The sequence below is a fragment of the Stenella coeruleoalba genome, assembly GCF_951394435.1.
Source record: "Stenella coeruleoalba genome assembly, chromosome: 7".
Lineage (NCBI taxonomy): Eukaryota > Metazoa > Chordata > Mammalia > Artiodactyla > Delphinidae > Stenella > Stenella coeruleoalba.
This window is the reverse complement of record NC_137153.1, coordinates 103,663,855-103,691,767: the sequence shown is the minus strand read 5'-3', so window position 1 is coordinate 103,691,767 and position 27,913 is coordinate 103,663,855. Positions and strand designations below refer to the sequence as shown.

Below are 27,913 nucleotides of genomic sequence, written 5' to 3'. Positions count from 1 at the left end.
GCAGGAGTGGAGTGAACCATCCAGCCCGAAATCCCCATGGTCTGATTGGGCTTTAGAAAGATCTCTTTGGCTTCAGTGTAGAAACTGAATTAGAAGTGGGCAACATCGGAGCTCAAGAAACTAGATAAGGGGCTACTGCAATAAATGAGCTGTTGACTCCTAGACAGAGGTAGTGGTGGTGGGAAAGGAGAAACAGATGGTGTTGACAGGAGTTGGTAATTCTTTACACGCTGGATAGAAAGCAAGAAAGAAGTCATGAAGGATTCCTAGGCTGCTGGCTTGGGCAACTGGGTGGATGGTGGTAGCTTTCACAGTATAGCACGAGACAGTTTGGGATTGGGGGGAAGGACTCAATGAGATTGACATGCCAACAAGACATCCAAACTGAGATGTTTAACAGGCAGTCGGAGTTATAGAGCTGGCGGTCAGGAGAGAAATATGGACTGGATGACCTTGGAAGTCATCAGCCCATGAATGGTCATTGAAGCTGTTGGAGTAGATGAGCATAGGTGAACTTCCAGGGATGGTGTGAGGAGGTAGAAGAATAGAGGGCCTGGGACCTATCCCTGAGGATTACAACATTTAAGGTCTGGTCTGAAGAAGAAGAGACAGCAAGGTGCTAAGAAGAAGTTGTCAGTGAAATACACACTGTTGTCCCCTTGGCAGCCAAGGAAAGAGTGTGTGTTAAGAAATGTGGCCAGGTGAGAAATCAAGTCAGATGAGGCCTGAAAGGTGTCCCTGGATTTAGGGGCATGGAAGTCATCAGTGACCTCTGCCCTCAACAGAGGAGGTTGTCATTCTCACCATAGTGATAATAATAAATGGTCTCATTAACAATGATATCACCTTAGAACTATATGGCATTTTATATTTTTGCAAGCAGTTTATATTCTACAACCTTCTTTTGTTTTATGGAAACTGTGACCCATAATATAATTTGTGAAGGAACTAGGGAAGATTTTTCTGGAGAAGAAAAGACCTGGGGTGTGGACGGATGTTTTGAACATGCTGGGAGTCTTGAATTCACAAAAAGCTGTCGAGAGTCTGCTGTGGGGAAGCAGGACCCGACTCACATGTTTGCAAAGTCAGAACTGTTTAACAAAAGAATGCGCTGCTCCAAAGCTGAAAAGACCCCCACCCTCACCCCACCCATTCCAGCCTCTCAAGCCCTTTCAAGTCCATGGTCTCATTTTGCCCTCATAGCAATTCTCTGCAGAGAGGTGATTCTCCCTGTGTTTACACATGGGGAACCTGAGGTTCAGAGAGGTTAAGGAATATGAAAAAGATCACACAGCAAGAATGTGGATGGAGTGGGGCCTAGGCCGGGTCCTCTCATTCCAAGAGCAGTGTCCTGGCCATGCCAGAGTTAAGTAGCCTCTTAACAGGGAAGCCCAGGAAAGAGCGACTGCCTTCGGGAAGGAGGAGGGTATGTCAGGGGTAGGGGCCCCTACTAGAAGTGGTTGCTTCCAGCTAAGCAATCAATGACTATGATTGTCTGCATCACATGGGGTAATGCATTCTTGACAGAAGAGGAAACTAAAACACAGAGGCTAAGAGACCCAGGCCGAAAAATGAAGACGTGCCTCCTGTTAATGCCAATACATTAAGGCTGTGCTTCTAGAGGCCTCAGCAGGAGAATTCCAACCTCACAGCGTGGCGGTAGCCATGGTTACCGATCGTTTACCTAGATCAGTGCGCTGGGGGCTGGTGGGAGTCTTTGCCCCCACTGCCCTGCTGCAGGGACAGCCTTGGTGATGACTGGGTCCTTGCACGGGACCAGCAGTGGCCCAAGCTCACACTCCAGGTCAGGGCTCTTTGGTTCATACTCACCTGCTCAGCTCTTCTCCTGGAGATGTTACCATATCAGGGAATAAGGATGCCAAGGACTACGAGAAACAAGTTTTGAGCAGTGACGCCATGTAACTATCACAGAAGCAAGGGCAACCATGGACTGATTCAGCTCTTGAGCAGAACTCATCCCTTATGCCTAAGAAAATCCCTAAGATTCCTATCCATTTTGGGGGGTATCATAGAATCTCAAGGGGGTGGTAGAGAACATTCTGTTAATCGGGGCAGGGAGAGCTCCTACGATTAATCTGAAAGAAATTATAACCAATCCAGGTATCCATCAACAAGAGAATGAACAAATAAATTATAGTATAGCCACACAGTGTAATACTATACAGCAGCAAAAACTGGATGAACAAGGGTATTCACATGTAGCATGTTGGGTGAAGAAAGCACACTGCAGAAAAGCACGTGCACTATGACATAATTCAATGTAATTTAAAAGTCTGCAAAGTAATGCTACACATTGTTTAGGTATACATGCTGGTGCAATAAAAGTATAAGAGAAATGATTGGGACCGATAAAGACTTCATTCAAGGAATTGGTTACCATTTGGGTGAAGAGGTGGTGGGGAACATGCAATAGGAAAGGGATACCCAGGAGTTTCTACAGGATTGGAAGTATTTGTTTCTTAGGATAGATCGAGTACACCCGTCTTACAAGATTCTTTAGGCCTTTCCGCTCTTAAAATATATTGCCTAATAATTTTTTGTGACTATGTTCACACTCAAAGCTGGTAACATAAACCATAACATTCATATGCATTCATGAATCTGTCTCCCCTGCTGAGATGTGAGGACACACCCTCTTGAAGCCAGAACCACATGCCTAAGCGGCTCCCAAATTTTTGACCCACTAGGTTTGTGGGTAATTGTTACACACAAGCAGAAAACTACCACGAGGAACCACTGTGTATTCCTGAGCAAAGCAGGGACACTATGAAAGTGGTATTTTACCAGGCTACCTTGTGGCCTCCAAAGACCAAATAGCTACATTTATTTTTGATCTGCAAACCCCCAGGTGGTTAGCACAAACCCGGAAGAGCCTGGAGCCCCAGAATTCGTGGGCGGAGCAGGCGGCATGTTAGTAATTTCAGTAGGGCCCCAGACCATTCTTAATCAACTCTGAACTTTTTCCAATCAAATCTACTTGCCTCAACAAAACACCCCCTGAGGACAAAAATAGACCTTCAGACTTCTCTGCTAACCTCCAGAGCTCAGCTAAGCATAGAGCAGGGGCAGCTGATTTATGATGCTTCAGAGGTGATGAGGAAAACCTCCCCAACCTGGCCGGGAGATGCTGTGCAGCCATAAGGGACAGAGTGGCAAGGAATGGAACCAGACCCCTACCATTGCAGCTCTCCTTGCAGCCTGGTAAGACACTGTTCCAGGTTTCATGTCCTGTTTGCCATCCTAGACCCATACTTCCAGTTAGCGCAGAGGTGAGGGTGGGATAGTGATGGGTGAAAAGATGCTCATGAAATAACCATAAAGGGAAAAGAAAAAGCATTTGGCAAAGAAAAGGGAGCCATCTTTTTCCCTGGGCTGCAGTTTCTAAAGCTGATCCAAAAAGAAATCTCTATTGTCGGGGTGGAAAAAATGGGCTTTTCCCTCAAATGAGCTCTTAAAATTGTCCAAGAATTGAGCCCTCAGTGAGAGGGAGAGGGATGAGGTTGGCGACGGAAACAGATACGGTCACCTGGGTGGAACGTGTGTCATCATCCCAATGTGCTGTTAGGGGTTCAGCTCGTGACAGTGAAGACTGTGCTGGATTAGAAGTAGTCGCCTCAAAGCTAAATTCCACTTCCCCATTTCTTGGAGGTGGACTAGAGAATAATGGGCAAAGGTCATACTACAAGAAGAAAAAAGGATCTCCCCGCAAAAACAGGGGAAAAAAAAAAGGTTTGAGAGAGTTGTTGTTGTTTGGGTATTTCTATAAAATTAAATGAAGTAGTTTAACATAGTTCAAAATTTGAAAAACAAAGGAGATAATTTTATACAGAACCCACAGGCCTCAGATTTGTCCCTTGGAAGCTTTCCAAGGATCTCTTTCACTTGCAGATGGAAAAGCTGTGGTCCAAAAAAGGGAAGGCGAGGAGCCACGGCCATACAAATATTATTGGCCGAGCTTAGAGCAGGACCCAGGAACCCAGGAAGGGGGCGACACTCATGAAGTGTTTGAGCCTTCCCAGTTCAGATGGAGAATGAATGTGAGCGTACAGAGCTGGGCATCTGTTAGCTATTACTACCATTAATCCTCATGGGGACCGCCTGCCCAGGTCATGCAAGTTGCTAGTAAGGTAACAAGGACTAGAAGTCAGGAGCTCACTGACCCGGCAGAGCACGTACACAGGAGCAGCACCTGGGTCTCTGGGCATTGCGTTTTCTCCTGCCTGGGCCCAGCATGGACTTCTCCAGCAGCTGGGCCTGGGGAAAAATGAGATTAGAAATATGGCAGGGAGTGCTACTTGAAAAAGAAGGGGTCCAGGACTGAATGAAAAGACAGACAAAGGCAGCAGGCGGAGCGTCTTAATTCCAGAGAGACCTAGGTGTAAATCCCAGCTCTGCCCCTTCCAGCTGTATGATCTCCGGTGAGTCATGGCACGCCTCTCAGCCTCCATTTCCTCCTTTTTGAAACGGACATCATACGCATGCAGCTTGCAGTGAGCTCAAGGTATCTAAGAGGGGCTTAATAAGTGTTATTAACCCCTGAATCCTGAGCTAGAAAAGAGAAAGGGAAGAGACACCCACATAGGCACACACTTCACCTGCCCAAACTGACAAGACTTGCTGCTGCTTTTAGATCACTCTCTTAGCTGCCTTCGTGCAGACCCATCTCCTGGTGATCGAGGCCAGGACACACCTTCCATCTCCATCACCAAACCTGCGTTAAGGTCACTCACAAGATGCGCACCCTGGCTCTCCAGTGGGTCAGATAAAATACCAATGGGTTTTGGAACCAAGATACTCTATACCCTCCCTTCTGCCTCTTTTAAACCTTCCCTGGCTATGCCAATGATGGCGTAGAAGACAGCTGGCAAGAGCATGGTTCTGGAGTCAGGCAGAGATGGGTTCAAACCCTGCCTCTGCTTCTATTTGGCTGAGTAAACGAACAAATACCCACCTCTCTAAGTCTTGGTTTCCTCATTTGTAAAACTCCAATGATAATAAATACCTATTTTGCAGGGCTGTCATGAATTAATGTAATGAATTTAATGAGGAAATTAATTAATTAATGTAACAAATTTAATGAGGAAATTAATAAATGTAATGGATTTAATAATAATATTTATTTAAATATAATATATAATATGTATAGTATAAAATATACTATTATATATAGTATATTATAGCATACTATAATATATATAAGTATAATAATACATTATAATACATTATAATATAATATGATTAATGTGATGAATTTAATAAATTAATATAATGGATTTCATAATAAATAATAAATGATATTATAAATATAATAATATATGATATATTATATGGTATAATATATTATAATACACATAGTATATTATAGTATACTATAATTTATATTGGTATAATAAACTACAATATAATATTATAGTATAATAATATAATTAATAAATAAATGTAATGAATTTAATAAATTAATTTGATGAATTTAATGATGAAAAGTAATTAAACCATGATCAGCCAATATTTGCAGTGGTTGGATACACCCTGAAATCAGAGTAGGCTGCCCTCCCCAGAGGAGGTGGGTAGATGTGGTGAGTCCTAGAAATTCTACCTCTGCTGTGTAGTAGTTGTGTGAGTCTAGGTAAGTCACTTAACCTCCCTGAGCCTCTGCTTCCTCTTAAAGACAACAGACTTCATGCTTTCCAGACCTCAGAAAGTGTCTGTAAAATTCGACTAACATATTGGAAATAAAAGTGGTTAGAAAACTCTGTAGCATGACTCCATAAAAGGACAATAATTATTCAGATATGACTGGACATCTGTAATTCTAAAATGTTTCCATCCCATAATTATCTCGAACGCAAGCAGAAAAGGTGAGAATTAGCAGTGGGAGAGGTAAGATAAAAATCAAAGGATTCTGAAACCTCTAATGGCACAAACATCAAAATTTCATCTTAACTGGTTTTTCATGGCTATGATTATTTTATTTGGGGTTGAGATTTTTGGGTGTTTGTTTCCTGAGAACATTGTCTTTTTTCTTTTCTCTAAAGTTACTAAACAGTATAAATACGCCAGTTAAGAGCTTTAATAAGGACAATCACCCATGCGAATTTTCAGGAGCCAAAGTAAAATTCTATGAGACAACAAAAATATAGGCCAGTCTAAAGCAATACTAGCCATTCCCACGAATGAAATGAGGAATCCACAGAGCCACTTAAGTGTCAATTCCAGAAGTTGATGGTCTTTCCAGACCTTGAAAAGTGGTTAGGAGCAAAAAAACTGCATCACCCAGACCTGGGACTGGATCCCAGTGCTGCAGCCTAAAATGCTCGTGATCCAGAGTCACCTCGTCCATAAACAGGGATAATAATACGTGTCTCAGAGGGTTGTTTTGAGGTTTAAATGGATAAACTATGTAAAGAGCTTATCCAAGTGCCTGGCACAGTAACTGTTCAACAAATGGTAGTTTTTAAAGAAAGCTCCCCTTGAACCTTTGGGGCCTTATTGTACTTTCCTGTTTGTAACTGATTTTCCATAAAATATCTGCTTTTGCCCTCTCAACAACCCAAGGAGGTCTGTAGATTAGGATTCATGAGCACCATCTTACTGTTGAGAAAACAGAGAGAAGTGAAGTGACTTGCTCGTGGTCACCCTGGAGACGAATGGAAGTGAAGACTGGGCTTCTTCGAAGCCCTGCACTAAAGGCCTGGTTTCCCAGACCTCAGAGTAAGAGGCTAAGGGTAGCAGTCCCCATACAAAGTCCTTACCAGGGGGGAATTCAAGACCTCAGTGCCTCCAGGGGGAGCAAATGTGACCCAGTTTCCCTACCCCAACTCCTCCACCTCCAACCTTGCCCCCCACACACACAGCCTGGTGCCAGAGCTGCCCAGCTGACCGCAGTCGGAGCTGCTGACACCTGCCCCGGATGGGCACACCTGGCTGTGGCTAGAAGGCCAGAACGTTCTGCCCCACAGTTTCCAGTATCTGACGTACATGCCTGCTGCTCGCCTGCTGAGGGAAATCTCTCTCCACGGACCACGTCAGCAGGTTTACCGTAAAGCCATCCTCCAGTAACTTCCAGCCTCAGTCCCTGATTAGTCATGCCCCCTCCCATTTTCCTTTTGATACAGAATCGAGAGACCCCAGAAATGAAGGAAACCGCTGTTGAGCCTCACAAGGCCTTGGACTTAACACATCCTGAATCATCTAGTCTACCAGAATCCCAGACATCTAGACCCTGAGAGTTGGAAAAACACTCAGAGACCATCTAATCCAGGGTAGGGTGAACTTTTTCTGTAAAGGGCCAAGTTGTATATTTGTTACACTTAGTGGGTCACATCCAATATCTGTTGCATATCCTTCTTTACTTTTTAAAAGCCTTTTTTTTTTTTTGGCCACACCGTGCAGCATGTGGGATCTTAGTTCCCCAACCAGGGATTGAACCCGCGCCCACTGAACTGGAAGCTCAGAGTCTTAACCACTGGACAGCCAGGGAAGTCCCTAAAAGCCATTTAAGAATGAAAAAACTATTTGTAGCTCAGGGGTTGTAACACAAACAGACCTGTGGCAGAATTTGGCCTGAAGACCATGGTCCATGGGTCTCTAATTCATTTAACCCTCGCATTGCACAGAGTTTAAGTACATTTGTCTGAGGTCACTCAGCCATCAGGACTGTCCCTCATACTCAGATCTGACTCATGGGCCACTCTGCCTCCAGAATTAAGAATACTTTATTTTATTCTATTTCTTCCAAAATCTGGTTCTTAACCAAAATGCCTGATTAATTGTATTGTCAACATTCAATAGTGAAAATGCTGTATATGAATGCAATAGAACAAAAATTGTTATTTAAAATCAAAACTAGCTGTGGTTGTTGGTGCCTTCCAAAGACAGATGAAATCATTTTCATCAGTGAAGGTACATCTATACAGTGGCCTCTAGTCTGACAGAGCTGATAGGGACAGAGAAAGGAATAGACGGACATTCCAAGGCCTTTCCTTGTTTCTCTTGCCCTAGTGAAAAGGCAGGAGGCTGGGGGAGGGAGGATGAAGAAGACTGCCATGGCTTTGCAGCATCTTTGATTGTGCAAAGAGACACCCCCCCCCCAGGCCACGTGGTCTGTAGTGTCAGCCTAAATTGCTCTACTTAGTAAAAGGAGGGGAATCAGGTGGCCTAAGAGGTGGGGCTCCTAATAATGGGAACACAGAGGGGAGAAACCGGATGGCAGAGCAACATGACAGTGTGACACAGACAGATTGGTAAGATTGGGAACTCCCAACGTTAGTGTTAAGTGATTTGCATTAATAAGATCTAAGGCCCCTTCAAGTCCCTGGAACCTCTACTAGAGTGTGACTTCTGTGGACATTTGTATTGCTGGGGTTTTTTGGTGCAAATTGAAGAAGAGGTGCTGGGGAAAGCGGGGTAGACCAGGTCAACACACACAGAGACAACCCAAGGACTTAGAACACACTGGGCAGAAAGAGGATCTCAGAGCAGACATGACCAGGAAAAGATAAGCCTCTCCCCATCACAGAACTGCCTGCCCAAAATCCTTCTCTCTTCTTGCTATCAGAAACTTCCCTGGCAGCTAGGAGGGGCCCTGTGACATCATCAGTAAGACACTGATAGAAGTCTTGTAGGAATTCTACAAAAGCCTTTCCTTCTCAATAAAAAGGAACAAGCATGGTAGCACCATCATGTTCTACCTTTCTTCTTTCTTTGCCATCTATTCCACACCTAGACAGCAGGAGACATCTTGCTGCTCTCCAACAGAACCTTCTGCACTGATGGAAGTGCTCTATACCTGTACTGGCCCAAAGCAGGAGCAACTAGCCACTTGAAATGTTGCTAGTATGACTGAGGAACTGAATTCTTTTTAATTTTTATTAATTTTAATTTACCTAAATTTAAATAGCCACATGTGGCAGAAGCTACTTATTGGACAGCTAGGACTAGAGAATCATAGAATCTCTGACCCTGACATTGAGCCATCCATCTCCAAACTCCTTGTTAATCAAGAGAAATCCCTAATCTGTAGGTTACTGTATATTGAGTTTTCTGGTACCTGCGGCCAGCTGCATTTTAACTGATACTCCCAGGGAGAGAGACTAGGAGAGCCCCAGGGCCCCCACTCCCTAGGAGATAACATTCAAGCCATCAACCCCATTTTACTTGCATCTCAAAGAACAGTAGTCAGCTAACATCAGGGCAGAGGAATATCCCAAGAATAAAGAAAGGGTGGAACAGAGTCCTCCCCTGCCTCACTCAGATCCTCTCTTTGACCGAAGACACAAATGTCTAAGACAGCCCAGGTTGCGGGGAGCTGGCAGCCTAGGATCAAAGTGAAGTGTAGAGATAGAGGTCTGAGGACTGCCACGTCCTGACTTGGGTTCTTTCCCTGCCACACTCACCTTGAGTCACTTCCTCTCTCTGAAGTTCATATCTCACATGTGTGAAGTGGGGGGATAGTCAAACTCTTCCAGCCTAGCTCAAGGAGTTATTGTAGGGTTCAACTCAGAATGGATGAAAATACATTTTGTCAATAGGAAAATGCTGGTGAGGAAATCCTGGAAAAGGTCATTCCTAGAAATACTGGAGGCCTGAGAAAATCCTGTCACCTGGTCTGAGAAGCAGAAGCACCTAACATCCTGGTCTGGTCGGCTATTCAGGCCCAGATTTCATCTCTAAGTGGCAAAGAATTCCACCAGCCTTGCTAAGGACCAGATGCGGGGAGAGGAGTGGACTGGAGATGGGTAGCCCAATTCTCATAAACAAACTTAAGGCAGGCACAAGGCATTGATCCCTCGAGTGGCCATCTCCGTTGGTACCTGACATGACTGCAGATAAGTACCCTCAGACATGCACAGCCTAATCTAATCCTCTCACTTCCCCATGGGAGGTATTTCTATCCCCCTAATCATGATGGGTCAAGTCTAAACACAGAAGTAGGTAGTAGGTTAGCAAGGCTTCAAGGGTAGCTTTGAAGTAGGAAGCTGGGAAGAATGGGCCCCTTTCCAGGAAATGCAAAAAGAAAAACTCAGGGGACCAGAGTTTTGAGGGAAATAGTCTGGACCAGAAAAGCAGCCTCTAGGCTGGAAGTATAGACAAAGGGTTATATACCCCCACCTGCAACCCTTTACCCACCAACTACGCCAAACCGATTTATGTTGCAGTTACTATACATTGTTCAAGGAGAGTTTATTTGAAAGGATATAATCATGACCCTCATAGAAATATAAAATAAACACATATCAAGGATTTTATTTAGCTCGTTAATCACTGAAGGAACTAGTAAGATGTCACAATTGGTTCAAAGAATCACATATACACAAACAACAAGAAACGTTGAAATGAAACTACAAATAGATGCACAAGTGGCTTATTCCACAGCGGGTGTGCTGAAACAGCTGTACTTGCACTGGAAAAAAAAATCATGAACACAAACCATTTGCGCTGCTCTCAGTCATCTATGGCTTACAGAGCTCTGAAATAGCTCAAAGGCAATGAGAGGCACAGCGGCCCAACAGAAACACCTAGTTTTCCATTGCAGACACGAGGAATCTTTTCAGTCCGCTTCACAGTCATTCACCATCTTCCCTGCCACATCTAGGTAGGTACCTCTGTCATCCTAACTACTAGATCCACAGCTGTCTGTGGGGTCACTCCTTGAAATGGATGCCAACATCCCAGGAAGTTATCCAGCCTGTTCTGGAGCTAAGGAGAACTGAGGGAAGTGCTAAGAGGGCATGGAATATAGGATTCTTGAGCTCAAGGAGGTCTAATGCCAATGACTGAAACTCAGAGAGAAAAGGGCGTTCCTAAAGACACAGAACAGAACGGAATGACACCCTATCCTCCACAGCACACACTTGTTAAGGCAGAGGGGCTGAAAAAGGAGGTGCCACGGGGCTAGTCATTCCCCCACGGAGGAGCTCTTTTCCTCCCTGAGTCACACCTGCAAAGCAGGAGCACCTCCCCCCCGTGCTGTGGGTTGTGAGGTTTACCTAGGAAAAACTGCCTCACAGCAAGTGCTCCAGAGAAATCATTTCCCTTCACCGTCCTGAGTGACCCCGTGACCCCAGGGCAGTCCCAGGGGTCATTCTGCTTTCATTCCCTCAGAGATGAGTCAGGAGCTCCTTTCTGGCCCAGACTCAATTAGACTGGAACGGCCTCAGGCCACAGCTGCACTTCCTGTGCCAAGTTACCCCTTTTGTAACAAATTTTGAGGAAAACACACCAAAAAAGAGGAGAATTCAAAAGTAATTAAGTCTAAAAGTTGCCCCCACAAGGAGGGGCTCTGGAGCAGGGCCCAGAAAGCGGATGGTAGAGACACAGCCAAGCAGCAGTGGGAATAGGGGAGCCAGAGCCCCAGGGAACCGTGCCCTCAGCACGGGGAACCCGCAAACAGACACGCTGAGTTCGTTTCCCAGCAGGGCAAAGTCGGTGTGACCTTCAAACGGCCCACAGGGCAGGGCTCTGCGCGTCTTCTGGGTCCTGATATGACTGAGCATCCGTCACATAACTGTGTGGTGAGCAATTTGGCCTCAGTCCTCTGCCACATTCTCAATTTCAGGGCATCCCTAATTTCTCTCTGCAGAGAGATTCAGACGAGGCCCCAGGCGAGAAAGTGGTGGGATTTTGTTTTGTTTTTCCAACATGCACACCAGCATGCAACGGGGCCTTTCACCTTCTCTGGGAGCAAAGGTTGCAAAAGCATCCAAGTCAGGGAGGAAGGGACCCTCAAAGCTTCTGGGACCCAGTCCTCTGCCTTCTACCAGATCAACTGAAAAAGCCACCGCAGGGAGAATCCTGGCTCTTCCAGGACTGATCAAGAAGCCCTTGGATGAAAGCCCTTCCCATTTCTCTGACACTTTGGAGTTTACAGGTCACTTTCTTGTCCCAGTTATTGCAGAAAATTTGACCTCACTCTACCAGATGAGAAAAATGGGATTCTGAAAGCCCAGATGAGATGACTGGGGCCACACAGCTGAGTCAGGACTAAAACCCACTACTTCCATCATAGATATCAATGAGCATTGGGGAAACTGAGGTCAGAGGAGGGAAAACAATTTGCCTAAAGTCACACAGGAGGTCACCCACAGGCCTGGGGGCAGAACCTGTGTCCCTCGTAGGTCAAAGCTCTTTTCATTCCACTGCCTTGCCTCTCTCCTTGGAGATCTCTCAGGACAGACACTCTATCTTTGGCACCATGGACATTTCCTTTTAGGAAAAGATGGCAAATAGTTTCCTTGTCAGGTGGATGGATTGGCGATGGCTGCGTGGAGCTCACTGTTACAAGAACGATGGTTTGCGTGAGCTCAGCAGGAGAGAGGACACTTGTTCATCAGCGTCTGTCACGAGTGCTACAGGCAGACTGGTCACTCTCCATTTCCTGTTTGTCTGGATTCTATTCTCACTCCCTTTTCTCCTATGCTGAGCAGCATTACTGTAGGCAGAATATGAAGGTGACAGAAACAGTCATATCTAGAACCCTGAGAATGAAAATAAGACAAATGGACAAAAGCTCATGAGAGCTGCCATCTTTACAAGAATTCTGATCTTTTTTGGAAAAGCCAAAGTTCACAGGTTAAGTGTGGACTCAGCTGGGACGTGGTGCGGCCAGCCCAGGAGTACAATGAATAGAGATGCCGTGTGGTGGGAAACAGCTCACCTGAAAACCAATACCTACCTTTACCTACCTGCCTATCGTTGTGATTTTCAATGTAGAGCTCATATTTGAAACCACTGCTTGCTGTCTTATGTGATAGGCTCTGAAGGGCAGTGTAACACGGGCTCTCATTGTAATTCCATTTTAACTACTCTGGGAGGTGAATGGCTGTCTCTTTGAGGTGCTCCCCAGTGCCTCCCACTAAGTGAATTTAACATATGCCTCTGTAGTAGGCTGAATTACTAGTCCCAGTTCTCTGCCCTGTCATTACTATTAGGACTACATATCCTTTTTGCCTTGTCACTTGTCATTCCCTCTGAGTAGAAGAAATAAAGTATATATCCAAGCCCATTAACACTGGACTCGGCCATAAGGCTTGTTTTAGCCAGTGGGACGTGGGTGGAAGTGACAAAGTGCCAGTTCTAACAACGGCTTTAAGAGGCATCACACGCTTCTGCTCACCTCTCCTGTACTCCTGCTATTTGCCACGTTAAAAGCTTCCCCCAAGCAGCTTCTGCCCCTTCAGTTCAGGTCCTAAAATGAAGATATGTGAGGCAGACCTGCACTGATCTTCATCCTAGAGCCAAGCCCTGCTGATCCAAGCTAAGCCCAACAGAGACACGTGAACTGACCAGCAAATCTGTGAGTAAGAAAAATACACGTTATCATAAGTCACCGATATGGGGGTGGGTAGGTGGGATTGTTATGCAGTATTACCAAGCAAAAAACATTGACTAATACGGACACAGAGACTATTATTTAGGTTATTCCATCCAAAACATAATCTCTAAAGTCAATCAATATTTTCATATCATGTAATAACAGGCAAATGGACAAATATTTTTATTTATATAGATTGTAAACTGACACCACGGCATCCAGTTTGTACATTAGTCCCTTATGAACTTGGATAAGATATGTCTACTCCCAAGGCTAATCACTACTCAGGGATTCAGGGGTTCAATCCAGGGCCAAAAAGCAGAGATAAGAAGAAAGTATTAACATACAGAGAACAAAAAAATATACTGCAGAAGTCCACTCTGTAAGGTCGGATCTTAACAAACGGCACCGCGAAACAGAGGAAAGCTTCAAGTGAGCTTTATTAGGGAGCGCTCCCGGGAGAGGTTCACTGGTCCGAGAGAAAGGGGCCAGAGAAGTCGCACCCGGGCGAGGGTTGGGCAAGATTTTATAGGGGAAGAAGGGAAAGGGGTGTGGTGAATCTGGGAGGGCGCAGGGTATTCCTTATTTGGTGGTCTTTTCGGGTATCCTGGGGGACCGTTGGTCCCGCCCCTCGAAAGGTGGGAAGGCTGGGCTGGGTTCAAAGTCCCCAGGTCAGTTCCTGGAACTGGGTGGTCCGGAATGTCTCCAGGGCAGTTTCTGGAACTGGGTGGTCCGGAGGGTTTCGGTCTGATGCAACCTGTGAATCTGATTGCGTTCCCCTGCCTTGGGCCAGTTGGCCTTTCACACTCGTTGCCAAGATGTCATAAACAATGAAGAGTTTGGGGAATTTTGTTTCCTTACTACCACCTCACATCCCTGGGAGTATTTAAGAACAGAAGTTCTCAGATATCAAGCATAGGTCACGTTGATAAAAGAGGTGAGGAAGAGTTCAAGCTTCTTCAATAGCAGAGCCCTTTGTTTGAACACAATCTTACAGGTATCCTCAATTTATGAAATTGTTAAGACTGGATGTGCTCTTTTTAAAGCCTATGCAAGACGTCAGGGCCCTTTCTGTTCAGCTTTTCCTTAACCCCCCGGGGTGGTCTTTACATGGCCATCAGTTTTGGCAGGGGGGAAAACTGAGGTCAGAGAAGGGAAAATGACTACAGACTCCAGTGAGAAAGCCATGGGACTTTAAGGTCTCTGAAGACTCACTCCGAACTCCAGAACCCTGGATGCCTTCCAGGCCAATAGTCTGGAGGTGGTTCTTTTCATCCTATTTGGAACAACACAAAATCTAAAGAAGCAGCTATGAATCTTGATACCAGAGGCACACCCAATCCTGGCCACTGTCAGCAAGGGAGATGGGGACTGTTGCTTCTCTCTAAAGAATTAAGACTCCAGATGCAAGGTTTTGACTCAAGGAATCAGCAGATGAATCTCAAGATCACCTCCTGTATTAGAAGCCATCATTCTGCACACAGGCATCATTGTCCACATGAATCAAAGTGGCAGGAACAGAAGCCCTTGTAAGATCTATCTGACGTCTGATAGAGGGAGATTTGAGACACTCCCGGGAGCCCTTCCATCCCACAGCTGTCAGTGCCTCGTGCTGATGCTTTCAATCTCATGCCTATCCTGAATGCATAATGAAGTGAAATCACAAACCATGCACCAGCAAAAAGAAGGCATCTTTTCTATATTTCAGTACAAGCCATGGAGGAGAGGGATAAAAAGGACTGAGACAGAATGAGACAGGCCCTGGCTCTAGTTAACAAACTTCTGGGGTTTAAGCTGAGTATGCTCGAGTAATAAGGAAATGAAATAGCTATTTCTCCACTTTCCTCGGGGGCAACATTATATGACATTGCTTGCTCTCTTCTGAAAGCAGATATAGAAATATGTTTTGAATTAGTGCATCTCGGAACTGGCAAGTCACTATTTAAAGGGACACAAGCTGTGTAGGATGGAAGAACAAGATCTCGTGCAACGTACAGGGAACCAGCATGAGGATCCAGTATTCCTGGTGGCCCTCTGAGACTCACACAGGCAAGTCTCTTTCCTCTTCCAGGCCACAGGATTCCCGGGAATTTAAAGGTGGGGGAAGGATCAAAAAGAGGATCAGAAAGACCTGTCCCAGGCCTGCAGAATTCAATCCCTTGGAAGATGGCATACTTTGGTGCTCCTGACCTTGACTCTGAAAAGCCTGCAGGATCTTCAGTTGCCAAGGAATTGGATCTAATTTTCCTTTCATTTAAGCTGAGAAAACAAACAAAGCATTTACTTTGTGTTGAAGATTCAGGAAAATTGCCAGGATCACTTTCATTTCTACAACAGAAGGAAAATGAAGAGAATTGTTCATCCTAACACCATCAGAACCAATTGAGTTTTTTTTTTCCCATCTTTGAGGGAAAACTTGATTAGACTTACCAGTAAATCTCTTGCATCAACAATTATGAAATTTAGAATCATTGTTAATGTTCACATTAATAATGTTTAATTTTCATACTAGCCATCATTTTATGATATAAACATTTAAGCATTATTTTGAAAGCATTTGAAACAACAAATGAAAAAGGATCTTCAATATATATAACAGAAAACTAAGTTACCAAATTTATTAGCACTAGAGAATTTTCATCTTCTTAAAAAATACTATTTCCAGGGCTTCCCTGGTGGTGCAGTGGTTGAGAATCTGCCTGCTAATGCAGGGGACACGGGTTCGAGCCCTGGTCTGGGAGGACCCCACATGCCGCGGAGCAACTGGGCCCGTGAGCCACAACTACAGAGCCTGCGCGTCTGGAGCCTGTGCTCCGCAACAAGAGAGGCTGCGAAAGTGGGAGGCCCGCGCACTGCGATGAAGAGTGGCCCCCGCTTGCCGCAACTAGAGAAAGCCCTCGCACAGAAACGAAGACCCAACACAGCCAAAATTAAAATAAATTAATTAATAAACTCCTACCCCCAACATCTAAAAAATAGTAATAATAAGATTATTTCCAGGAGCTCAAACAACTATAAAGACTGGGAGAAAAATGTATTCTTTAAAACTTATTTTTTCTTTTTAGCCTTTTCTCTTGCTGACAAGTACTATAGTGCTCAGAAGTTGCCTAAGAGAAGCTTGTATATATGGTGTTTCTTCCTGACTTGACAGAGGCAGGACTGAAACTTACGCCCCTTGCTTCCCAGTTCAGTTCTCAGGCCACGACACAACAGTCTTCATGTTATGAATTAGTTCTCTCTGAAAAGGCTTCTCGTCTCCAAAATAGACTCTTCCCAACCACTAGGTAAAGCTTGCAAAGCCTTTCATAATGACTCACTCAGAAGAAAAGATTCCCCAGCACAGAAGCAAGTCACAATATAAATGCCCCATAGCCTGGGTCTGTGCCAAAGCTGCAGACCCCATGTGCCATGGGCACCCCCGAGCCCAAAGCTGCTCACCCCAGAGAGCACTAGAGGCTTACGAAACCACCCTCTAGTGCCTCTTTTCCCTTGTATTGGACACAGTGACTAGAACTTCCTACCCTTGCCTGCCTTTTTTCTCTCTCTCTTTCCATCTATCCCTCCATCCATCTGTAGTAGACTGGCTCCATTAAGGCCCCAGTTCTCATCCCGCCCTGTACCAATGCCTTTGCCATGCCACAGTTAAGTGGCCTCCCACTCTTATCTCTGGGTCCAGCCATGGCACTTGCTCTGGCCAATGGGGGTGTTAGCAGATATGACACAAGCAGAGGCAAGAAAAATTACCTGCATGTTTCTACTCATCATTTGTGGCCTCTTCCATTGGCATAGGCTAGCTTGGTAGGATATAACAGGCATGTGAAGCAGAGTCAAGTCACCCCAGTTGCCCAAGCCATGGCCACACTAGATCATCCAGTAGCCAGCCAATCTCCCAGACGTGTGGTCAGGTCCAGCCAAGTTCAGCAGAGCTGCCTAGTTGACCAGCCCAGACACATGAGCGATAAATAGGCATTGTCATAAGCCACCGAGGTTTTGTGGTTATTTGTTACTCAGCGTTACTTTGGCAATAAATTACTGTCATAAGATCCAACAACATTTACCAGCGTCTTCTGTATCCTATGCTGGGTTCTGAGCCACAAGGAAAATTTAGTCATGGTCCTACCTCCTAGGGATCCCAATCTGCTGAAAGAGACACACGAACATCTTTTTCTTTATCTATGAGGATCTTACCTCACCATCCCCCTGCAGAACTCCCAAGACCTAATTTCTGTCTTCTTAACAACAAGAAAACTTAACTGGAGGCAGAACCAGGTAGTGGAGTATCAGTAAAGATAAGATCCAGAAGCAAATGAAATTTTTAAAAAAATAATTCAATCACATAAAAAGGCCAGGGATGGGCATTTCAGGGCTGCTATCACGTTCTGTGAAGTCAGGCACCCAGGATTCTGCTATCTGGATGTTCCCCCATCCTCAACACCTGGCTTCCACCTCATAATCCAAGACAGCTGCTCAAGCTCCAGCCTTCACTTCCATATTACAACCAGTAAGATGGAGGAAGGACCAAGTAATATTTCCAGAAGACGCATAGGATACTACCACTTATTTGTCATTGGCCAGAACTTAGTCTCTTGACTACCTCTACTGCAAAGAAGAGTGGAAAATAAATCGTTTTCCAGACAGTTATATGCTCAGCCACAAATTGGAGGTTCTATTAATAAGGGAGAAGTAGAAGATGGAAATTGGGAAACAACTAGTAGTTTCTGCTGCAAGTCCAAACAGGTTTTGGATCAAACAGACCTAGATCCATATCATAGCTCAACCAGGACCTCAACTTACAAACTTGGGAAAATTCTTTCCTTCTTCAGGCCTCAGTGTTCCTACCTATACAATGGGGGCAAAGGAGAGAGTTGGTCTGCATGGCCTCTTAATCTCCTTCTGGCTCTTCCCTTTCCAGAATCATAGAATGAAGATTCTGAGTGGGTTAGCCTTCCATTAGAGATATACCTATTTATGAACCCAGGTGACATCTCCTCTTTAGTCTGAAAGCATTTAGTGAATAAAAGGAAAAATGCCAAATATAAACCTGCGTTGGATAAAGAGAGAGATCTACCTGAGCTCTCTCATTGCTACTTTTTGAGTTGCATAGAAGTGGCTGTCTCGGGAGCCCAGGAGGTCCTAAGGCTGATCTTAGCTATAACCCTAGTAGTGGTCAGAGAACAAAGATCAATTTACACCGCTCAACGCCCGCTCCTGACCCAGTGCAAGGAAGCTATGCGATCCAAAAAGATCTGTGAAGGGAGCAGTCAGATATTCAAAATCCAGCCAGGCGACATTTATGTGACCCTGTTTGGAGCGGGAATAGAGAACAAACACATTTTAATTTACCACCATCAAATTATATAGCCCATATGTGCACTTTATAAAGAGGAAATAAACCTTTGCTCAGAGTCTAATTAAATTCTTCTACAAGTCTTATAAAGCCTTACAATTCTGTGATGAAAGAAACTACTTACTCCCTTCTAGGTTAGGATAATATTACGAGGTTTTCAAATCTTAGAGTAAGTCTCTTCCATCTGATAGACATAAGAATCTCTTCTTCCAAAATAAGCCTAGGTCTATGGCTTTGTCTTTATCTACTTTGAAATCATTGTCATTGGATTTGCAGTCAAAATTGTTCTACTTTTATAAATCAGACTCATTTAGTTTACAACTCAGAAATCCTCTTCCTTTAAAATTTAAATATCTCTCTCTTTGGAAGAGAAAATTTCAAAATGGCACCAAAGCCCAGGGCCAGGCGGAATGCTCCATCTGCCATGAAATTCATGGCTGCCTGAAGTTTGTATGAAATGTATGAATAACAAGAAAACAGCAACATTAGGTATTGAGTGTTTCCTCTGTACCTATTACTTTGAGTTCAATGTCTCAACAAATCCTTAAAAATTCCTGAGAGTTAGGTGTTCTGACCCCATTTAGAGGCGTGAACGCTGAAGCTCAGAGAAACCACATAACATGTACAAGGTCATATTTCATCCTAGGTAGTTTCTCCCAAACAAAGCCCTTAGTACACTGCCTGGCACAGAGTTTCCACTCATGTTACTATTGTGCTAACTCCCCATAAAATGACTCTTGCCTATATTTAGGCAAGGTGGCCCCAGGGATCCTCTAACCCACAGCATCTAGCTGACTTCCATGGGAGAAGCCCATAAGTTCTCCTGTAGAACTCCGGCATCCCTGCCAAAGTCAAAGGATTTGTGTTATTGACCTAGTTTTTGAGAATGTTGGATTTCACTTTTTAGGGCTTTTTAAAACAATCTTAAGAAATAATCTCTTCCGTATGCCTGGGAAGTTGGCAAATTGTCTTGAAATCAGTTATAAGGCTAAGTGGAGAATCACCATGGAAAGGGTGGAACTCCAAATTGGTAGTTTCCAATCTTTCTTTACAAAGAGCAACCTCTAATTTATCCAGCTGAAGAGATGACTGATGGAGTTCAGGTGGCTGGATGTTAGAAATGGAAGACTTTCTGTACGTTGCACATGGATGTATTATCAATTCTAATGGTGCATCTTTGCCCATGAGTAGACCAGAGAAAATACTGGAAGAACGTATGTGGATACACCAGTAGATAAATCCAAATCCACTGATTTGTAAACCATGAATCTCTCTTTCTCAACTCATTTGTTAAATGTTTTTCTCTGTAAGACTTTGTCCTTTGTCTTGTAACATACTTCTTCTCTATCCCCCTATAGCTTGACACTGTGTGAGTATGTTTTCCTATATCCCCTCTGTTTACTTCTTTCAAGCATCGAGGCAACAATAAATATAGATTCTTACTCAAATCCAATTAAAGTATATTTATGTACCCTCCTCCACATGTATATGGCACTCTGCTGGGATCTGTAATATAAAGAGACATAATAAACAATATTGCTGTTCAAAGGTCAGGAAAAAAAGGTGAGGTATCAAGCTTCCCCCTTTATCGTCCAGTCAAGTTACACTATACCCCTCTGGGTCAGGTAATATGATGGTGCCTTGTGAGCACAAAAGCTTACAAAGAGAGCACAGAGAGGTGGGTGGCTATATAAAGACAGCCTGGTGAGACACTGGGGAAGGCACAGATGTTCTTCCAAAATACACACATGGTGCAGTTCAACAAGCAATTTCATAGATGCCCGTTCTTCTTGCCCTGGGAGAGGTGGGAATTATGGGTCCCATTTCAGAGATAAGCAAATGGGACTCAAAGAAGGGAAGTGATTTGCCGTGAATGGGAAAGGCAGAAGTCTGAATCCACATAGGGTAAGTAATTTTTTAGACCATGGACCTAGCAGATGACTTGGTGTAAGGGGAAAACATCCTTGAATGAATAGGGAAAGACCACAGTTTAACTCTGGATTACATGCTACCCTACACTGCCCATGGCTCCTTCTTTTCTTTCCACTGTTTCAAAAGAGGAGGGAGAAAAAACAAAATTCAGCACCAAGAGGGAGTTCTTGAGAAATAGCCTACACTGTAGCATTGTCCTGTGGGCTGTGCTCAGGTGACAGGGACTTGTAAAGTGACATGCCTTGCCTCTTTGGAAGCCAAGCCATTTTAGTTGCTGCCCAAGAAGTCCCAGAATGAAGCCCTCTGGTTCTGCTCCACAGCAAATAGTGTCACTGTGAAGTTTCACTGTAATAAAGAGATGATTCAGTAATTACTCAGAGAAGCCATAGCATTTCAGAGATGTTCTCCTGGACCACAGCATGTACGGTGATGCGAGCTTCGTCTTCCTGCCGCAAGCCTTTGCATTTAGTGTCAGATCTGAGTAATAAGTGACATATTAAATGACTGGTGACAATGTTTACCCTTCCTTCCTCCCCACCGCCATCACACTCAAAAGTCAGCCAACATGACAGGATTTCAATACCAAAACCTTCACCGAGAACAGTGAAACTTTGATTCTCTCCGTTTTCCCACAAGTCTCAAATAGATACTGGAAAGTTTTTTTCTTTGTCTCCAGTGTAATCGAAAAATATGTTTTTATTTAGAAGCAATCCAAAAGTCAAGCCTATTTTTAGAATGTGAGATTACAGAGGAGTATTTTTCCAAAAGGTTCTTAAGTATCAATTATGTAAGAGCCACAAAAGGGTTTTATTTGCTACCAGCACCCTGGGGCTTTGAAGGGAGTCTAGGGGTTAAGACTCCTGGAAATTGAGAAGCCTACATTTTTTGAAAGAACAAACCCAATTTTCAGCTCAAAAAGTACGGGCAAGAGATGAGTTTACAACTAAAATGATGCCCTGGGACTTCCCTAGTGGCGCAGTAGTTAAGAATCTGCCTGGCAATGCAGGGGACACAGGTTCGAGCCCTGGTCCAGGAAGATCCCACATGCCACGGAGCAACTAAGCCCGTGCGCCACAACTACTGAGCCTGCGCTCTCAAGCCCACGAGCCACAACTACTGAGCCCAAGCGCCAGAACTACTGAATCCCGCACGCCTAGAGCCTGTGGTCCGCAACAAGAGAAGCCACCTCAATGAGCAGCCCGCGCACCACAACTAAGAGTGGCCCCCACTCGCCGCAACTAGAGAAAGCCTGCGCGCAGCAACGAAGACCCAACACAGCCAATAATAAATAAATAAATAAATAAATAAATAAATAAAATGATGCCCTTCCACAAGCTGCTTAGAAGAGAAACATAAATCTCTCTTAATATTTATTATATAGGTCATAGACATGATGTTGTATATCAAATCAGTATTTCCTAAACTGCATTTATTCACATAACATTGTTGGATCTGCCTAGTATCTCTACTATTATTCCCTTAATATTTTTCTTTAAACCATCTCATTATTTTACACTAAAACAAATGTACCACAAATGGAAAAGGTCAACATAAAAAAACAGAATGAAAACAAAATAATGTGCTGAAATCCTGGTATGATGCTGTCACCTGCAAAGACTCTGAGCCTGCAGGCTATTTTTTTTTTTTTTGTTATAAAGGGAGATTGTCAACTTTCTGGAGGCATTACAGAGTGGGTAACACCTAGCAGAGACTTCTCTCTCCCCTTATGTAATTGAAGACTCAAAAGGGAGTTGCTCTCTCATGATACGATTCAATGCTATATAGTGTCATGTCCATGTTTGACCTTAAATCATTGCACTTCCCACTGGGGGACTGCGTCCCACACTTTGGGAAAATATGAATGCCTGTGCCTAGCAAACGTCCCAAGGCCTCTAACTGTCTGTGAGTTGAATGGGGGTTGGCTGATCTAAGCTGGACTTAGCTTGACTGCTTGCCTGGAGTGACTCTGATCTATGTCTCTCATTCTTCTTCTGGGACTAATGGGCTAATGGGGACATAGTCTGTCAGGGCAGAGGCAGAAGAGCAAGAGCCGAAGTGGCAACATGCTAGGAATTCTAATCTCAAAACTCTAATACTGTCCCTTTTGCCCACAAACCATTGACCAAAGCAAGTCACTTAGTCAAATCCAAAATCAAACACAGGGAAATACACTTTGCTTATGATGATGCCATGGAGAACGTATGACCATTGGCAGGGGTAAAGAATTGGGGCCAACAGTGCCATCTACCACACTCATTTGACCTTTCTGGAAACCTTCATTTGACTCTCTCTTACAATATCAAATGCAACATTCTCAGAAGTAAATTTTAGTTCTTACATTTATGGTCAACTGATTCTTGACAACAGTGCCAAGACCAAGACAATTCAATGTGGAAAGAATAGTCTTTTAAACAAATGGTGCTGGGACCACTAGACATCCACATGCAAAACAATGAAGTTGGGACTCCTACTTTAATACTAACTCAAAATGGACCAAAGACCTACATGTAAGAGTTAAAACTATAAAATCTTAGAAGAAAATATGGTAGTAAATCTTCATGACCTTGGGTTAGGTGGTTGATTTGTTAGATATGACATTAAAAACACAAGCAACAAAAGAAAAAATGGTTAAGTGAACTTCATCAAAATTAAAAACTTTTGTACTTCAAAGGACACCAGCAAGAACGTGAAAAGACACATTGAGAATGCAAGAAAAACAGAATGCGAGAAATATCTGCAAACCATATATCTGATAACGGTCTAATACCCAGAATATATAAAGAACTCTTAAAATTCAACCATAAAAAGACAGTCCAATTTTTAAATGGGCAAAGGAGCTTAACAGACATTTCTCCAATCAAGGTATACAAATGGCCAATAAATACATGAAAAGATGCTCAATATCATTAGCCATTAGGAAAATACAGATCTAAACCACAATGAGATACTATTCGCACTCACTAAGATGGTTAAAGTAAAAAAGACAGACAATAACAAGTGTTGTTGAGGATATAAAGCAAATGAAACCCTCATACATTGCTGAGGGTAGTGCCACCTTGGAAACAGTCTGGCAATTTCTGAAAAGTTAAAATTGAGTTACTATCTGACTCAGCAAATTCATTTCCAGGTATATATACCCAAGATAAAAGAAAACACATGTCCACAAGAAAACTTGCACACAAATATTCATAGCAGTATTTTTTGAGCCAAGAAGTGAAGAGAACCTAAATGTCCATCAATAGATGAACAAAATGTGGTATATCCATACAATGGAATATTATTTGGCAACACAAAGGAATGAAGAACTGATATATGGTACAACCTGGAGGTACCTTGAGAAAGTAAATCATATTGTATGATCTAATTTATATGAAACGTCCAGAAGAGGCAAATCCATAGAGACAGAAAGCAGATTAGTGGTTGCCAGGGGCTGGAAGGAAGGGGGAATGGAGAGTGACTGCTAATGGACATGGAGTTTCCTTTTGGGGTGATGCAAATATTCAGGAATTGAACAGTGTTGCACAATTCTATGAATATACTAAAAACTACTGACTTGTACACCTTAGAAGTATAAATTTTATGGCATATGAATTATATTTCAATAAGCTATCATTTTAAAAACTGAATTTTCAAAACAATCCAGTTAGAAAGTGGGCAAAAGACATGAAGAGACGTTTCACCAAAGAGGATGTATGAGTGACTAATAAGCATGTAAAAAGATGTTCAGAGCTTCCCTGGTGGCGCAGTGGTTGAGAATCTACCTGCCGATGCAGGGGACGCGGGTTCGTGCCCTGGTCTGGGAGGATCCCACATGCCGCGGAGCAACTAGGCCCGTGAGCCACAACTACTGAGCCTGCGCGTCTGGAGCCTGTGCTCCGCAACAAGAGAGGCTGCGACAGTGAGAGGCCCGCGCACCGCGATGATGAGTGGCCCCCGCTCACCGCAACTAGAGAAAGCCCTCGCACTGAAACGAAGACCCAACACAGCAAAAATAAATTAATAAACTCCTACCCCCAACATCTTCTTAAAAAACAAAAGATGTTCAACACTAGTAGCTATTAGGGAAATGCACATTAAAATCACAATAAGATACCAAGACACACCTATTAGAATGACTAAAATAAAAAACAGTGAAAAAAACACTGGAGAAGAGGAGCGTTGCTGGTGGAAATGTAAAATGGCACAGTCCCTCTGGAAAATAACCTGGTCAACAGCAGGGCCTATTCACAATTCCCGAGAAATAAAAATAGAATCTGGGTAATAAAATAAAGTCTAACCTTTTTTTCTTTTTCTTTGTGTCCCGTCTAGCTTCACTTTCTCACAGGATACCATGGGCAGAGAACTCCACCGGGAATTCAGACCAGAGTTCCTAGTGCGAAAGGGCTTCGCCCGACACTGCACCTCGGGGCCATGCAGAAGCGCAGCACGACACTTCAATTCAAGATGGCTGCAGCAGGCCGCGTGCAGAGACGCTGCACCCGGCACTGTGATCTGGAGCGTGAGTAGCGTAACTGCGCAAGACCCAGGAGAACTCCGGCCCCGCCCCCCGCTGAAGAGACACACCCACCCCCTGCAAAGCAGCCCCGCCCTGATGGCCTGGGGAGCGGGAGCGGGCGGAGCGCAGACTTTAGAGCGGGAGCTGGCACCTCTGCATTCTTTGATCAAAGAATAAAACTGGGGCTTCCCTGGTGGCGCAGTGGTTGGGAGTCCGCCGGCCGATGCTGGGGACGCGGGTTAGTGCCCCGGTCCGGGAGGATCCCGCATGCCGCGGAGCGGCTGGGATCGTGAGCCGTGGCCGCTGAGCCTGCGCGTCTGGAGCCTGTGCTCCACAGCGGGAGAGGCCGCAGCGGTGAGAGGCCCGCCTACCGCAAAAAAAAAAAAAAGAATAAAACTTTCCTTTGCTTCTGAACCCAGGTCAGTCTAGTTATATTGGCGCGAGCGACACTAGGCAGGAAGACCCCTGTTGGGGACCAACTTGGAAGGGCTGGTAACAATTCGGCATTTTCTTTTAGAACTAAAAATGGCTTTACCATACAATCTAGAAATTGTACTCTTGGGCATTTACCCCACAGAAGTGAAAACTTATTTTCACCCAGAAACTAGTACATGAATGTTCAGAGTAGCTTTATGTATTTTTCCATAAATTTATTTATTTTATCTTTGGCTGCGTTGGGTCTTTGTTGCTGCGCACTGGCTTTTCTCTACCTGCAGCGAGCGAGGGCTACTCTTTGTTGGGGTGCACGGGCTTCTCATTGCGGTGGCTTCTCTTGGTGTGGAGCACGGGCTCTAGGCGCGCGGGGTTCAGTAGCTGTGGCTCGCGGGCTCTAGAGCACAGGTTCAGTAGTTGTGGCACACGGGCTTAGCTGCTCCGTGGCATGTGGGATCTTCCCGGACCAGGGCTCGAACCTGTGTCCCCTGCATTGGCAGGCGGATTCTTAGCTACTGTGCCACCAGGGAAGCCCCGAGAGTAGCTTTCTTTGTAATGGCCAAAAACTAGAAACCATTCAAATATCTGTCACTGGATGACTGGTTAAACAAACTGTGGTACATGCATACTGTGGATTATGAGTCAGCAAAGAAAAGGAATAAACTATTGATACATGCTAGAACTTGGATTACTCTCAAGGAAATTATGCTGAGTGAAAAAAAAAACTCAAAAAGAGGGGCTTCGGAGTGGCCCCACATGCCTCGGAGTGGCTGGGCCCATGAGCCATGGCCGCTGAGCCTGCGCGTCCAGAGCCTGTGCTCCGCAACGGGAGAGGCCACAACAGTGAGAGGCCCGCGTACCTCAAAAAAAAAAGAAGAAGAAACTCAAAAAGATACATTTTTTTGAGTTTTTTGAAAAAAAACTCAAAAAGATACAAAAAGATACATGTTTCCATTTGTGAACATTCATGAAATGACATAATTGTAGAAATGGGAAACAGATTAGTGGTTTCCAGGAGTTAGAGATGGTGGGGAAAGGGGGTGGTGTGGCTATAAAGAAGTAGCACATAAGGAACTTTGTGGGGATGGTAGTTAAGTGTCTTGGTTGTGGTGGCAGTTACATGAAGCCACATGTGATAAAACTGCATGCAGCTACACACACACACACATATGAGTACGTACGAAACTGGTGAATGGTCGAATGAGCTTAGTGGATCGCACCAATGTTAATTTTCCGGTTGTGATATCATTAGTGATACAAGACGCTAACATTGGGGGAGACTGGGTAAAGAATTCATAGAAACTCTCTGCACTTGAAGTTGAGACACAGATGTAGAGAACAAACATGGACACCAAGGGGGGAAAGCTGCGGGTGCGTGTGTGTGTGTGTGATGAATTGGGCGATTGGGATTGACATGTATACGCTGATGTGTATAAAACTGATGACTAATAAGAACCTGCTGTATAAAAATATAAAATAAAATTTAAAAATTAAAAAATAAAGAAACTGCAAGTTTCTTTGCAACTTCCTGTGAATTTGTAATTATTTCAAAATAAAGTTGTTTTAAAAAACAAAAACAAAATACCTAAATTTATCCTTATCCAAAATGTACTCTTCCTGAATTCTCTAATTTCACATCCACAGGTGTGAAAGCATCAGCCCAGACTCACCCTTCACTCTCAGTATCAAATAATAATAGTAACAGGCCACATTTATTGAATGCTTCTCTACCAGGTACTACAGTCAGCCCTCCACATCCGAGGGCTTCACATCCACAGATTCGACCAACCACAACAGAAAATACTCGGAGAAAAAAAAAAAAAATTCCAGAAAGTTCTAAAAAGCAAAATTTGAATTTGCACCTCTCCAGCAACTATTTACATGGCATTTACATTGTATTAGGTATTATAAGTAATCTAGAGATGATTTAAAGTATACAGGAGGATGTGCTTAGGTTACATGCAAATACTACACCATTTTATATAAGCGACTTGAGCATCCTCAGATTTGGTATCCTTGGGGGTCCAATTCCCCCCGCAGATACTGAGGGACAACTATACACTTATGACATTCCATGGCTGGTCTAATGTGTTCCTCACATCAACGCTATTATAATTCCCATTTTAAAGGTAAGGAGGGCTTCCCTGGTGGCGCAGTGGTTGAGAGTCCACCTGCCGATGCAAGGGGCACGGGTTCATGCCCCGGTCCGGGAGGATCCCACATGCCGCGGAGTGGCTGGGCCCGTGAGCCATGGCCGCTGAGCCTGCGCGTCCGGAGCCTGTGCTCTGCAACGGGAGAGGCCACGACAGTGAGAGGCCCGCATACCACAAAAAAAAAAAAAAAAAATGGTAAGGAAACTGAGGATTAGAGGGGT

General features: G+C 44.2%; 1 long non-coding RNA gene across 7 annotated transcripts in view; it reads right to left on the bottom strand.

The window, feature by feature from the left end:
* The window catches only part of LOC307188624, a 301,789-nt gene extending 276,691 nt beyond the window's left edge, over window positions 1-25,098 (bottom strand). For all 7 annotated transcript variants that reach the window (XR_013829019.1, XR_013829020.1, XR_013829021.1 and 4 more), the window contains exon 1: window positions 24,890-25,098. This is a non-coding gene — a long non-coding RNA (uncharacterized lncRNA). The remainder of the gene's footprint in view (window positions 1-24,889) is intronic.
* Window positions 25,099-27,913: the final 2,815 nt, after the last annotated feature.